Source organism: Erythrolamprus reginae, chromosome 2, assembly GCF_031021105.1.
Source record: "Erythrolamprus reginae isolate rEryReg1 chromosome 2, rEryReg1.hap1, whole genome shotgun sequence".
Classification (NCBI taxonomy): Eukaryota; Metazoa; Chordata; class Lepidosauria; order Squamata; family Dipsadidae; genus Erythrolamprus; species Erythrolamprus reginae.
The window spans coordinates 46980732-46994012 of NC_091951.1; the positions used below are offsets into that span (position 1 = coordinate 46980732).

The 13281-nt window shown below is 44.1% G+C and overlaps 1 pseudogene; it reads left to right on the top strand.

The window, feature by feature from the left end:
• Positions 1–8427: 8427 nt before the first annotated feature.
• LOC139160360 (zinc finger protein 721-like) overlaps positions 8428–13281 on the top strand; it is a 56934-nt pseudogene continuing 52080 nt past the window's right edge.

Consider the following 13281-nt stretch of genomic DNA (forward strand, 5'->3'; position numbering starts at 1 on the left):
GATTTGATCACTATGCTCCTTCATTTCCTTCTTCGGCAACAGATTTAAATGAGATTCTTGTGAGGATTATTTTTTCTAATGCCAGTACTTTAAATACAATGCTATTTACTAAACTATAACATTGCCAAAATCTTCCCAATCAAGGAGCCCTCTTCTGGTCCACCATGGGAAACGCATCGTATAAAATATTTATGTAAATAAAATGATTTTGAAGTTTCTTTGGCAAGGGAAGAAAGTGAGGATTCATATAAAAATGTTATAAGATGCAAGACTTAGAGGTGGATTTGGACTTCCAAATTGGGAGCTATATTATCATTCTGCAGTATTGACATGGATGAGAAAACGGATTTTGTTAAGAAATACAAGACTTTTGACTTTGGAGTGACATGGTTTATAGTTAGGATGGCACGCATTTATATGGTGTGGAAGAAGTAAAATACATGGCTATTTCCCAAGACATTGTATAGGGTGTTGGGAAAGATTGAAAGAGAAACTGTTCTGTCCTGTGCTGGCCCCAATAATTAGATGTACACAAATTGTCTAATTTATAACAGGATTTAATATATATAAAAGTTCCAACAGAGTCATTCCGTGTCAAGTGGACCAGTTTTAAAGATCATCCCCACCTCACCATCTCAGATTTTGATGAAATTTGGCATATAGTTTCTTTATGACATAAAACTATGCTGTGCAAAATTTTAGAGGACTGAAGCTGTCCCACACGATCTAACAGGGTACCAACTTTGAACTCTTATATTTTTTAAACAACTTGAAGGAAAGTGCTACAAATTGGAAGTCCTCATTGCAGTTGTGTACTTAGTAGACCTGCCAAAAATCAGCCTGAAAGACCAAGTAGTTTTGAAACTACAGCAGCCTGAAGATTGCTATAAATTCATTTTTCAGGATTTTTTTGCAAAATTTGAGCATGAACCATGGAAAAAGTAAGAGGACTAGGTACATGGGGTTTTTGACACTTTATAAAGCCTTACAAGGTTTGCAGGTTCTCCAAATATCTCCAACATACCACTACTGCCAGCTTCTAGAAGTTGGCCCAAAATGTCATTTTTGCCGACTCAGCATTTTGCAACCCTTTATTTGAGGTCTCCTAGAACTCCCAAATTTTAGTTTTTTGAACTAAAATTTTGCACAGCATAATTCTATATCATACAGAAACTATGTGTCAAATTTCATCAAAATCTGAGATGGTGAGGTCTGGACCACTGGTCCACTTCACACGGAATGACCCAACAATTTATCCTTTGGCTAAAATCCCAGAGCAAACATAACAGTGTAAGAGTTAGTAGTTGTAGACAGAGTTACTAGTTGTAGACAGAGTTCCTAGATGAAGTCCTCAATAAATTAACTGGAGGAGCCAAAAACATTAGCAAAACCAAGAAAGTAACTGTTTAAATCCAAAATTGAAAAACAAGAGACTATACAAACTATACAAGAAACGGTGTTGTTTCCCTGCAACAAGGTGGGGCATGCCACACCCTTAAATAGTGTGAGGTCATGACCCAATGACCCAACAGCATTACCTCTTCCAGCCAATCAGGTGTCTCTCTTCCTTGACCTTTCCACTCTGACATCCAAAAGAGGTTCCATCTCTGCCTCTGATTTGCTGAGCCCTGAACCTGTGTGTCATCTGCTGATTGGATGAGCCTTGGACATGCTGTGTCATTCCTGACAGGAAGTGCTGTAGGCCCTGGCCCCTCATCACTGTCCCTGTCCCTGTCGGGTGCTGAAACCATCACAGAAACATTATCTGAAAATACCATTTTGGTTATCTATAACGAAAGCACAACTTCACCCAAGTAGACTTATATTGGAGAAATGTTCCACAATACAAGGATATTTTAACAGACAAGGTGGAATTGCAATCTAAGAACTGGAGGACGTAGACTCATTGCTCCGGAAATAGCGGGTTGCGAGTCTCTCTTGATGAAGTTGGACTTAGGAGTTCAGGTGGGCTTATTTCTCACGTACCTGCCTCCCAGCTGCGTGTCAAAAGCCCTGCCTGTGCTACTCGAGGAGGTAGCCGGGTTGGCGGTAGAGTTCCCCAGACTCATTGTATTGGGGGACTTCAATCTGCCGTCACTCGGCGAAACCTCTGGGTTGGCACAGGAGTTCATGGCCACCATGACAGCCGTGGACGTGACTCAAGTAGTTTAGGGTCCGACTCACGAGGGAGGGCACGCACCTGACATGGTATTCCTTTCCGAGCAATTGAGTAATGGTCTGAGACTAAGGGGCTTAGAAGTGTTGCCTTTGTCATGGTCAGACCATTTTCTACTACGGCTTGACTTCCTGGCTCCAATCCTCCCCTGCAGGGAGGCGGAACCAATGAAGATGTTCCGCCCCAGGCGCCTGATGGACCCAGAGGGCTTTCAGACGGCGCTTGGGGTTATTCCAGAGGCACTCGTCCACAGTTCGGCGGAGTCTCTCGCAGAGGCCTGGAACAGGGCTGCAGCGGGGGCTCTTGACCGGATTGCGCCTTTGCGACCTCTCCGTGGCGCTAGACCCCGTAGAGCCCCATGGTTCAACGAGGAGCTCCGGGAGTTGAAACGCCAAAAGAGACGTCTAGAGAAGCGATGGAGGAAGAGTAGGTCTGAATCCGATCGAACACTTGTAAGAGCTTTTATTAAGACTTACAAAGTGGCGCTCAAGGCGGCAAGATGCGCGTACCATGCCGCCTTGATTGCATCAGCGGAATCCCGCCCGGCCGCTCTGTTTAGGGTGACCCGCTCCCTTCTCAACCAGGGGGGAGTTGGGGAGCCCTTACAGAGTAGTGCCGAGGATTTTAAAACGTTTTTCGCTGATAAAGTCGCTCGGATCCGGGCCGATCTCGACTCCAATTGTATAACAGAGTCGACTGACAATGAGTCAGTCGAGGTGACTGGGGCACGTACTTGTCCACCTGTCTGGGAAGAGTTTGATCTGGTGACACCTGATGAAGTGGACAAGGCCATTGGTGCTGTGAGTTCCGCCACCTGTTTACTGGATCCGTGTCCCTCCTGGTCCCTCCCTGGACCCAGCTGTGCTTAACAACTATCGTCCAGTCTCCAACCTTCCCTTTATGGGGAAGGTTGTCGAGAAGGTGGTGGCGCTCCAGCTCCAGCGGTCCTTGGAAGAAGCCGATTATCTAGGTCCCCGGCAGTCGGGTTTCAGGCCCGGTTACAGCACGGAAACCGCTTTGGTCGCGTTGATGGATGATCTCTGGCGGGCCCGGGACAGGGGTTTATCCTCTGTCCTGGTGCTCCTTGATCTCTCAGCGGCTTTCGATACCATCGACCATGGTATCCTTCTGCACCGGTTGGAGGGGTTGGGGGTGGGAGGCACTGTGCTTCAGTGGTTCTCCACCTACCTCTCTGGCCAGTCGCAGTCGGTGTTAGTGGGGGGCCAGAGGTCGACTCCTAGGTTTCTCCCTTGTGGGGTGCCTCAGGGGTCGGTTCTCTCCCCCCTGCTATTCAACATCTACATGAAACCGCTGGGCGAGATCATCCAAGGACATGGGGTGAGGTATCATCAATATGCGGATGATACCCAGCTCTACATCTCCACCCCATGCCCAGTCAACGAAGCGGCGGAAGTGATGTGCCGGTGCCTGGAGGCTGTTGGGGCCTGGATGGGTGTCAACAGACTCAAGCTCAACCCGGATAAGACGGAGTGGCTGTGGGTTTTGCCTCCCAAGGACAATTCCATCTGTCCGTCCATTACCCTGGGGGGGGAATTATTGACCCCCTCAGAGAGGGTCCGCAACTTGGGCGTCCTCCTCGATCCACAGCTCACATTAGAAAAACATCTCTCAGCTGTGGCGAGGGGGGTGTTTGCCCAGGTTCGCCTGGTGCACCAGTTGCGGCCCTATCTGGACCGGGACTCAATGCTCACAGTCACTCATGCCCTCATCACCTCGAGGTTCGACTACTGTAATGCTCTCTACATGGGGCTACCTTTGAAAAGTGTTCGGAAACTTCAGATCGTGCAGAATGCAGCTGCGAGAGCAGTCATGGGCTTACCTAGGTATGCCCATGTTTCTCCATCACTCCGCAGTCTGCATTGGCTGCCGATCAATTTCCGGTCACAATTCAAAGTGTTGGTTATGACCTTTAAAGCCCTTCATGGCACTGGACCAGAATATCTCCGAGACCGCCTACTGCCGCACGAATCCCAGCGACCGATTAGGTCCCACAGAGTGGGCCTTCTCCGGGTCCCGTCAACTAAACAATGTCGGTTGGCGGGCCCCAGGGGAAGAACCTTCTCTGTGGCGGCACCAGCCCTATGGAACCAACTCCCCCCGGAGATTAGGATTGCCCCTACTCTTCCTGCCTTCCGTAAACTCCTTAAAACCCACCTTTGTCGTCAGGCATGGGGGAATTGAAACATCTCCCCCTGGGCATGTTTAATTTATATATGGTATGCGTGTGTGTATGTCTGTTAGTATATGGGGTCTTTTAAATCTTTAAACATTTTAAAAACTGTTGGATTATTTATGATTTGTTGTTACATGTTGTGAGCCGCCCCGAGTCTTCGGAGAGGGGCGGCATACAAATCGAATAAATAATAATAATAATAATAATAATAATGATGATGGATTGGTATAGGAGAATCCAGTCACGATACAATAAGGATGTTAAAACAGAGGGTATTAATTTAGAAATGACAGAACTAGATGAGATACTCACAGGAAGAGATGAAAGATCAATTGAAAATCTATATAATTATTTACTGGATATTGATTTAGAGCATGAATAAGTGAAAGACACAATGATAAAATGGGCACGAAATTTCAGCCATACTATAGAACTGGATTGTTGTGAGTGGTCAGGGATTTTGAGGATCAAGAGACGATTTTGAGGATCAACACAACTGTACTGTTGTGTTTCGCTATATTATTATTATTATTATTATTATTATTATTATTATTATTATTATTTATTGGATTTGTATGCCATCCCTCTCCGCAGACTCGGGGCAGCTAACAACGATAAAAAACAGCATGTACAATCCAATTAATAAAACAACTAAAAACCCTTATAATAAAAACCAAACATACACACAAACATACCATGCATAACTTGTAATGGCCTAGGGGGAAATAATATCTTAACTCCCCCATGCCTGGCGATAAAGGTGGGTCTTGAGTAATTTGCGAAAGACAAGGAGGGTGGGGGCCATTCTAATCTCTGGGGGGAGTTCATTCCAGAGGGCCGGGCCAGCCACAGTGAAGGCTCTTCCCCTGGGGCCCACCAAATGACATTGTTTGGTCGACGGGACCCGGAGAAGGCCAACTCTGTAGGACCTTATCGGTCGCTGGGATTCGTGCGGTAGAAGGCGGTTCCGGATGTATTCTTGCCCAATGCCATGTAGGGATTTAAAGATCATTACCAACACTTTGAATTGTGACCGTGCAGGCCACGGAGTGTTGCAGAAACGTGGGCGAATCTAGGGAGCCCCACGATGGCTCTCGCGGCCGCATTCTGCACAATCTGAAGTTCCTGAACACTTTTCAAAGGTAGCCACATGTAGAGAGCGTTGCAGTAATCGAACCTCGAGGTGATGAGGGCATGAGTGACTGTGAGCAATGACTCCCTGTCCAAATAGGGCCACAACTGGTGCACCAGGTGAACCTGGGCAAACGCCCTCGCTTCATTCTTCGCGCCTCCTTTTTCCCGCCTTCCTTCTTTGGGGCCCAGCAGGAGAGCGCCAGAAACAGCAGCATCGGGCAGGAGCCGGGGGACAGCTGCGAGTGGGAGCTCCAGGTTGGAGGCACCGGCAGCGCCCCGCCCAGCTGGAGCTTCCCTGGCGTCGGCAGCAAGTGTCCTTTGGGGCCCGGCACTGGCGGTGGGAGTGGGAGGGTACCAGCTGCATTGGCCCCAGGCAGCCACGGGGAGATGGCAGCGGCGAGAGGGAGCTCCAGGGTGGAGGCACCGACAGTGGCGGTTGGACGTGCTGCTGGACGCCATACATGCTGGTGCTGCGGGGCTGGCATATACAGCGTCCAGCAGCACGTCCAGCTACCGCCGTCAGGGCACACGCTCGCAGTCAGCTGAGAGAGAGAGAAAGAAAGAAAGAAAGAGAGACATAGCAAGAGAGACAGAGAGAGAGAGAGAAAGAAAGAAAGAAAGAGAGACATAGCAAGAGAGGCAGAGAGAGAGAGAGAAAGAAAGAGACATAGCAAGAGAGACAGAGAGAGAAAGAGAGACAGAAAGAGAGAGAAAAAGACATAGCAAGAGAGAAAGAGACATAGCAATAGGCAGAGAGAGAGAGACAGCAAGAGGCAGAGAGAGAGTGTGAGAGAGACATAGCAAGAGAGACACAGAGAGAGACATAGCAAGAGAGACAAGAGAAAGAGAGAGAGAGAGCAAGGGAAAGAGAAAGACATAGAGGAAGGGAAGGAGGGAGAGAAAGAGCAAAAAAGAGAGGAAGAAAGAGGGATGGAGAGAGAGAAAGAAGGGACGGAAGGAAGAGAGAGAAAGAGGGAGAAATAGAGCGAAAGGGAGGAAGAGAGAGATTTTTTTTGTCCAAACTTTTCTTTAGCCCCCCCCTCCCCCCGTTCAATGTTCCCCAGGATTTTGAAAATATGAATAATGTGCCGCGGCTCAAAAAAGGTTGGGAAACACTGGACTAAACAATATTGTTTGCTGGACCCAGGGAAAGAGCCTTCTCTGGAGGCCCTGACCCTCTGGAACCAGCTTTCCCCAGAGATTAGAACTGCCCCCACCCTCCTCGCCTTTCGTAAGCTCCTTAAAACCCACCTCTGTCGTGAGGCATGGGGGAATTGAGATATTCCTTTCCCCCTAGGCCTATACAATTTATGCATGGTATGTTTGTGTGTATTTTTGGTTTTTAATGGTTTTTAATTATTTTAAATATTAGATTTGTCATATGCTGTTTTATTAGTGTTAGCTGCCCCGAATCTATAGAGAGGGGCGGCATACAAATCTAATAAATAAATAAATAAAATCTCTTCTATCCCTATATCTTTCTTCTATTCTCTCATTGATTATTTCATCCTATACTCTCTCTTCTATTCTTTCTCTAATTCTATTTCCTTGAAGGTGTCCTCTATTACCTTCATTGTGTATTATTGTGTATTGGACTAAATAAATAAATAAGAAATATGTTTGCAAAGAAGAGGCAAGATAGGATGTTTACATTCTCATTGTGTGCTGGATGACATTAACTAGGTTTTGATCCCCTGCAGTTCAGTTTGTCTTACGAAGGTAATAAACCAGCATCCTAAACCAGGGTCAGTTGACTGGCATTTCATTTTATCTGAACTGAGGTTTCATGCTATGTTGTACATTTTTAAAAAGCAAGTCTCCCGTTGTGAGTAAAAAGAAATTTCAATTATCCAAAATGCCAAACCTAATGGATTTTCTTGATGGAAGACATCATTTTACCAGCTCAGAAAATACATAGAAACATAGAAGACTGATGGCAGAAAAAGACCTCATGGTCCATCTAGTCTGCCCTTATACTATTTCCTGTATTTTATCTTAGGATGGATATATGTTTATCCAAGGCATGTTTAAATTCAGTTACTGTGGATTTACCAACCATGTCTAAGGTTAGGAGTTGACACTACTGAGTCCGGTAATGAGTTCCACGCTTCGACAACTCGATTGCTAAAGTCATATTTTTTACAGTCAAGCTTGGAGTGGTTAATATTAAGTTTGAATTTGTTGCGTGCTCTTGTGTTGTTGCGGTTGAAGCTGAAGTAGTCATTGACATGCAGGACGTTGCAGCATATGATTTTGTGGGCAATACTAAGATCGTGTTTTAGGCATCGTAGTTCTAAGCTTTCTAGACCTAGGATTGATAATCTGCTTTCGTAGGGTATTCTGTTTAGAGTGGAGGAGTGAAGGACTCTTCTGGTGAAGTATCTTTGGACATTTTCTAGGGTGTTGATGTCCAAGATGTGGTATGGGTTCCAGACAGATGAACTCTATTCAAGGATGGGTCTGGCAAAAGTTTTGTAGGCTCTGGTGAGTAGTGTGAGATTGCCAGAGCAGAAGCTGCGTAGGATCAGGTTAACAACTCTAGAAGCCTTTTTGGCGATATTGTTGCAGTGGGCTTTAGCACTTAGGTCATTTGATACAGTATTAGTATTCCAAGGTCTTTTACTGAGTGGGGGTTGGCTGTGAGATTTTGTTTATTCAGTTTATATATGAGGTTTGGATTCTTTTTGCCGATGTGGAAGCTAGAGCATTTGTTGGTTGATATTTGAAGTTGCCAGATGTTAGACCAATCTGAGACAAAGTCGAGGTCTTTTTGGAGAGTAGATGTGTTGTCCTGGTGTTGAATAGTTTTACATCCTCCGGGAAAAGAGGAGAGATCAACTGAAGGATAATTACAGGAGATAAGTAAGGCCACCTGTGGTTGGGTGGGGCTGCTGTAATTAGTGCTGCAGATAAATGAGCAGCCTGCTGGTTTAGCCTCATGGCAGTTTATGATTCATAGTTTCACCAAGATCGTGGTTTTTGCTGTTCAAGATTGTATGTGGATTTTCTGGACTTTAGAATTGGACTCAATTTCCCAGTTATTGGGTAAGAAATTGGATTGCATTTAACCTGGGCCTTGTGTGTACCAGAAAATCCCTTTGATCTTTAAAAAGGGAGCTATTTCTGTTTTTCTGTTGATAGACTTCTGGATTTTCCTTCTATCTTGTGGTGTGTGTCTTTCTGGACTAATTACCCTGTAATTATGGTTGGGACATGCCAAATAGGGAGGAAGGGAGGATAGAGAAAGAGAGAAATAGAAAGGGAAGGAAAGAGAAAGAGAGAGAGGGAGGGAAGGAAGGAGAGAGAGTGAAAGGGAGGAAGAGAGAAAGGAGAGAAATAGTGAGAGGGAGGAAAGGAGGGGAAGAGAAAGAAATAGGGAGGGAGAAAGTGGAAGGAAGGGAAAGAGAGAAAGAAAGGGGAAGGGAGAGAAAGAGAAATAAAGAGAAAGGGGGGAGGAAGAGAAAGGAAGAGAGAATGAAATAGAAGGGGAGGGAGGAAGAAAGAGAGGGAGGGAAGGAAGGAGGGAGGGAGAAAGAAATAGGGAAGAAGGGAGAGAAAAAGAGTAATGAAGAGAGAGAAAGAGGAAGGAAGAGAAAGAGAGGGAGAGAAAAATAGAAAGGGAGGAAGAGAGAGAAAAAGAGACTTTTTTCTCTCCATATAGACCAAATTTTTAATCCCCACCCCAGTCAATGGTGTCCCTCTTTACCAATGTTAAAATCTGGTCACTTTTGGCAGTGATGGGCTCTGGTAGCAAAATTTGGAGCTCCACCCCAGACCACCCAATTTGCACTGAAACATGTTGAAACAAAATGCATAAGCCACACCCACAGTGTGGTAGTAAAAATTTTGGTAGCCCATCACTGGCTATTGGCCTGATTTATTGGATAGAAACGTATAACTTCACATCTTTCTATGAGTCATGGTATAGGTATGGGCGCATATATGGAGATTCTGTAAAAAAAATAAAAGCTTTTCTTTTTTAAAAAAAAGGTCATGCACCATTGCTCCGCTCTTTGCATGAGACTCTTCCGCGCACAGAAAATCCACGGGGTGGGGTGGGGGGACTTCAGCTTTGAGAGGCTCTTACAAGTTGAGAAGGAAATGACATCATTGAGTTTTTGCCTTTCTAGGATGCTGGACACTCTCTCCCTTTTTAACCCTTTATCTTGAAGATCCAGAAGTGGGGGAAGTAGGTGTGTCTCTGTGGAGGTGATTATGTGTGGGTGGGTGGATGTCCTTCCCGTAGAAAGGGAGGCGGAGGGTTGTCACTCCCAGAAAGTGAACAAGAGACATGTGGCTCATCCAGGTTCAGTTTGTTCAGTTTTAGGAGTGGGAGACATCCACACCCAAACCCCAACCCAGAACTGCTGAGAACCTGGTGAATCCCACCTCTGTTCTGTTTCAACAGTCTTTCCAAACAGTCTCCAGCCTCCATTTATTTATTGGAAACAAACCAGATAGAAGGGACCTCCAGGGTCATTGGGTCCAACCCCCTGCTCAATGCAGGATTCATTAAACCATCCCAGAAAGATGACTTTCCAGTCTCTGTTTGAAGACCTCCAGTGAAGGCGAGCTCACCACCTCCTGTGGCAAACTGTTCCACCGGCTTATCACCCTTACTGATAGAAAGTTTTTTCCGATATCTAATCTAAATCTACTCCCTTGCAGTTTTATTCTATTGTTTCTAGTCCTTCCATGTGCTAATGAGAACAATGCTGATCCCTCTGCTCTGTGACAGCCCTTCAGATATTTGTAGACAGCTATCAAGTCTCCTCTGAGTCTTCTCTTTTGCAGACTAAACATCCCTAGATCCTTTAACTGTTAACCGTTCCTCATAGGACATGGTTTCCAGACCACTCACTATCCTCGCAAATCTCCTTTGAACTTGCTCTAGTTTATCAATGTCCTTTTTAAATTGGGGCCCCCAGAACTGAACACAGTATTCCAAGTGTGGCCGTACCAAAGTACTGTAGAGAGGAATAATTACTCCACGTGAGTGAGATTCTATGCTTCTCCTGATGCATCCCAGGATGGTGTTTGCCTTTTTTGCAGCTGCTTCACACTGTTGACTCATGTTTAATCTGTGATCTACCAATACACTCAGGTCCTTCTCACCTCTGCTGTTGCTCAGACATATTCCTCCCATTCTATATGTGCTGTTTTTATTATTTTTGCCCAGATGTTGGATCTTGCATTTCTCTCTCTTAAATACCATTCTGTTAGTTTCAGCCCATTGTTCAAGCGTGTCTAGATCTTTTTGAATCCTATCTCTATTTTGTTCAGTATTAGCAACACTGCCTAGCTTTGTGTCATCAGCAAATTTGATAAGTTTCCCTTCAATTCCTTCATTTAGATCATTTACAAATATGGTAAATAGCACTGGGCCTAGGACAAATGCTTCTGGCACTCCACTTGAAACATTCTTCCAATTGGATGTGAAACCATTTATTACCACTCTTTGAGTGAGATCACTAAGCCAGTTTTGAATCCATCTAACTGTTCTTTTGTCAATCCCATACTTGACCATTTTTTCAACATGGATGGTATGAGATACTTTGTCAAATGCCTTACTGAAGTCAAGATATACCACATCTACTGCATTTCCCTGATCAACCCATTTGGTAATTCTATCATAGAAAGAAATTAGATTAGACTGGCATGACTTGTTTGTTACAAATCCATGTTGGCTCTGGTTAATTACTGCATTCCTATCCAAGTGCTGGCACACATGCTGCTTTATGACTTGTTGAAGGAGCTTTCCTGGTATTGAAGTCAGATTCACAGGCCTGATTATCAAGATATAAAACAGAAAAATGAAAAAAGTAGGCAATGGGGGGAGGGAGGAAGGGAAAGGAAAGAAGTATAGATGAAAGGGAGGGGAAAGAAAGAATATAATTGATTTGTTTTTGCAGTCACATAAAATGGTAACATTACTGACTCAATGTTTTACTTTTACATATTTAATATATACTAGCAAACTCCTTAACAACAAACTTACGTAATGAGCAAAACTCAGTCAAGATTTTTTTCCTTATTAAGAATAAAACCGAGCAGTGGTTCCAAAGTAGAAAGAAAGTTGAGCGTGGTCTTTTCTTTAACTAAAGCACTTGATTTTGCCATCGCTGCTAGTTCCGATCAGTTTTTCTAACAACTTCTACATTGCGGCAATTAAAGTATCCTTCAACTTGTATGCATAGAGCATTTTTGCTGCTCTTAACATATATAACATATTGTTTTTCAATCTCTTTGGGTATTAAACCTAAAAGAAAAGTTTTTGGTTTGATTTTCATACACAATTTGAAAATCTTCTGCAGTAAAATATAAATCTTACCCTTGTATTTCTTTGCTTTGGCAAAGTCCATCAAAATTGATAAAAAGTTCATTTTTTTACATTTAAATTTCAAACTTGTATTTGAAATTTCTTTATATATTATTGGTAATTTATCAGTGTTTAGTAGAAAGGTACATCATTTTATAAAAGATTATTTTAAATTATAAAATTAATCTAAATTTTAAACTCTTCAACATCATGTCTTCTCCTTGTTCTGGCATTATATTATACACACAAAATCTTTGCTTTGGATCAATGTATTCAAATGCTGATGTCTTCTTACCAGACTTTCCTGGCATTCATACTACAGTATGTGGTGACTAATTTTTGTAAAGTTCTTGTATGCATTGTAGAAGAAAGATTTCGCACAGCGATTTCTTTCTTACTTCCCAGCCTAATTGATCGACACTGAGTGATTTGCAATGGTATTCACAGAAAAGAAACCACTTTATGATTTGTGACATCCATTAATTCTTTTCTCCTATTTCAAGTCCTTCACAATGGAAATCAGAGATTCTGAGAGAAAGAGGCATCCGTCAAATCTCCTCCAAGAACAGATTTTCAGGGAGATCTGTCAGGGAGATCCAAATCAGGACACCTCAGGAGGTAATATAAGGTCCTTCCACTCCTTTGAGAATTCCTAAATTTCTCATCTTTTCTGTGTCCTTTTTTCTACAGCATCCCTCCTCCCATTTTACTGATTATGCTTTTTGAAATTCTGTCTCCCTCCCAGGGAAGAATAGAAGAAATTTAACACTTTGTTTTGGGGGAGCAGAAACCAGAATTGAACCTCTAACTCAGGTAAGAGAAGAACATTCATTTACTAGATTCATCTTTTCCATTTCCAACAGGAAATCAGAGGATGTAGATAAGCACAGGTAGTACAGTCATAAGTGTGAAAAATGGGCATGTCATTTTTTCGCGGTTGTATAACTTTGATCACTAAAAACTAAAAACTTTTGTTAGTTGAGAACTACAAGTAGTGTTTTCTACCATTTTGTCTTCAGCTTCCCCCACCCCAGCTGCCCCTCTGCCAGTGCTGCTGCTATGTGGCAAGGAACGTGGTGGGGCAGCGTTGGTGCCACCCCCTGCATTATCAACCCCCACCGTCCATCCTGATCCACCAGTTCCACCACACACTCTGCACCAGCAAAAACACATGATGGGAACCATGGCCTCCCCACACCCAAACACAGGCCGCAGTTCCTTCCAGGCACCATCTGGCCCCACACACATACTCACCTACTCCAATGAACGCCATGCCCACTGCCCCACCCTCCCTGAGGACACTCTGAATTCTGGCTTATCTTGGGGGTAGGGCTTATATTCCGAGCAGCAGTACAATCCAGCTTTTTCCTCAGAAAACGTTCTCCATTTCCTTATTTACATGCCAGCCAATGGCTGACAATACCAGAAGCTTCCTTGCAATCTGAGCAGGGACAGAGT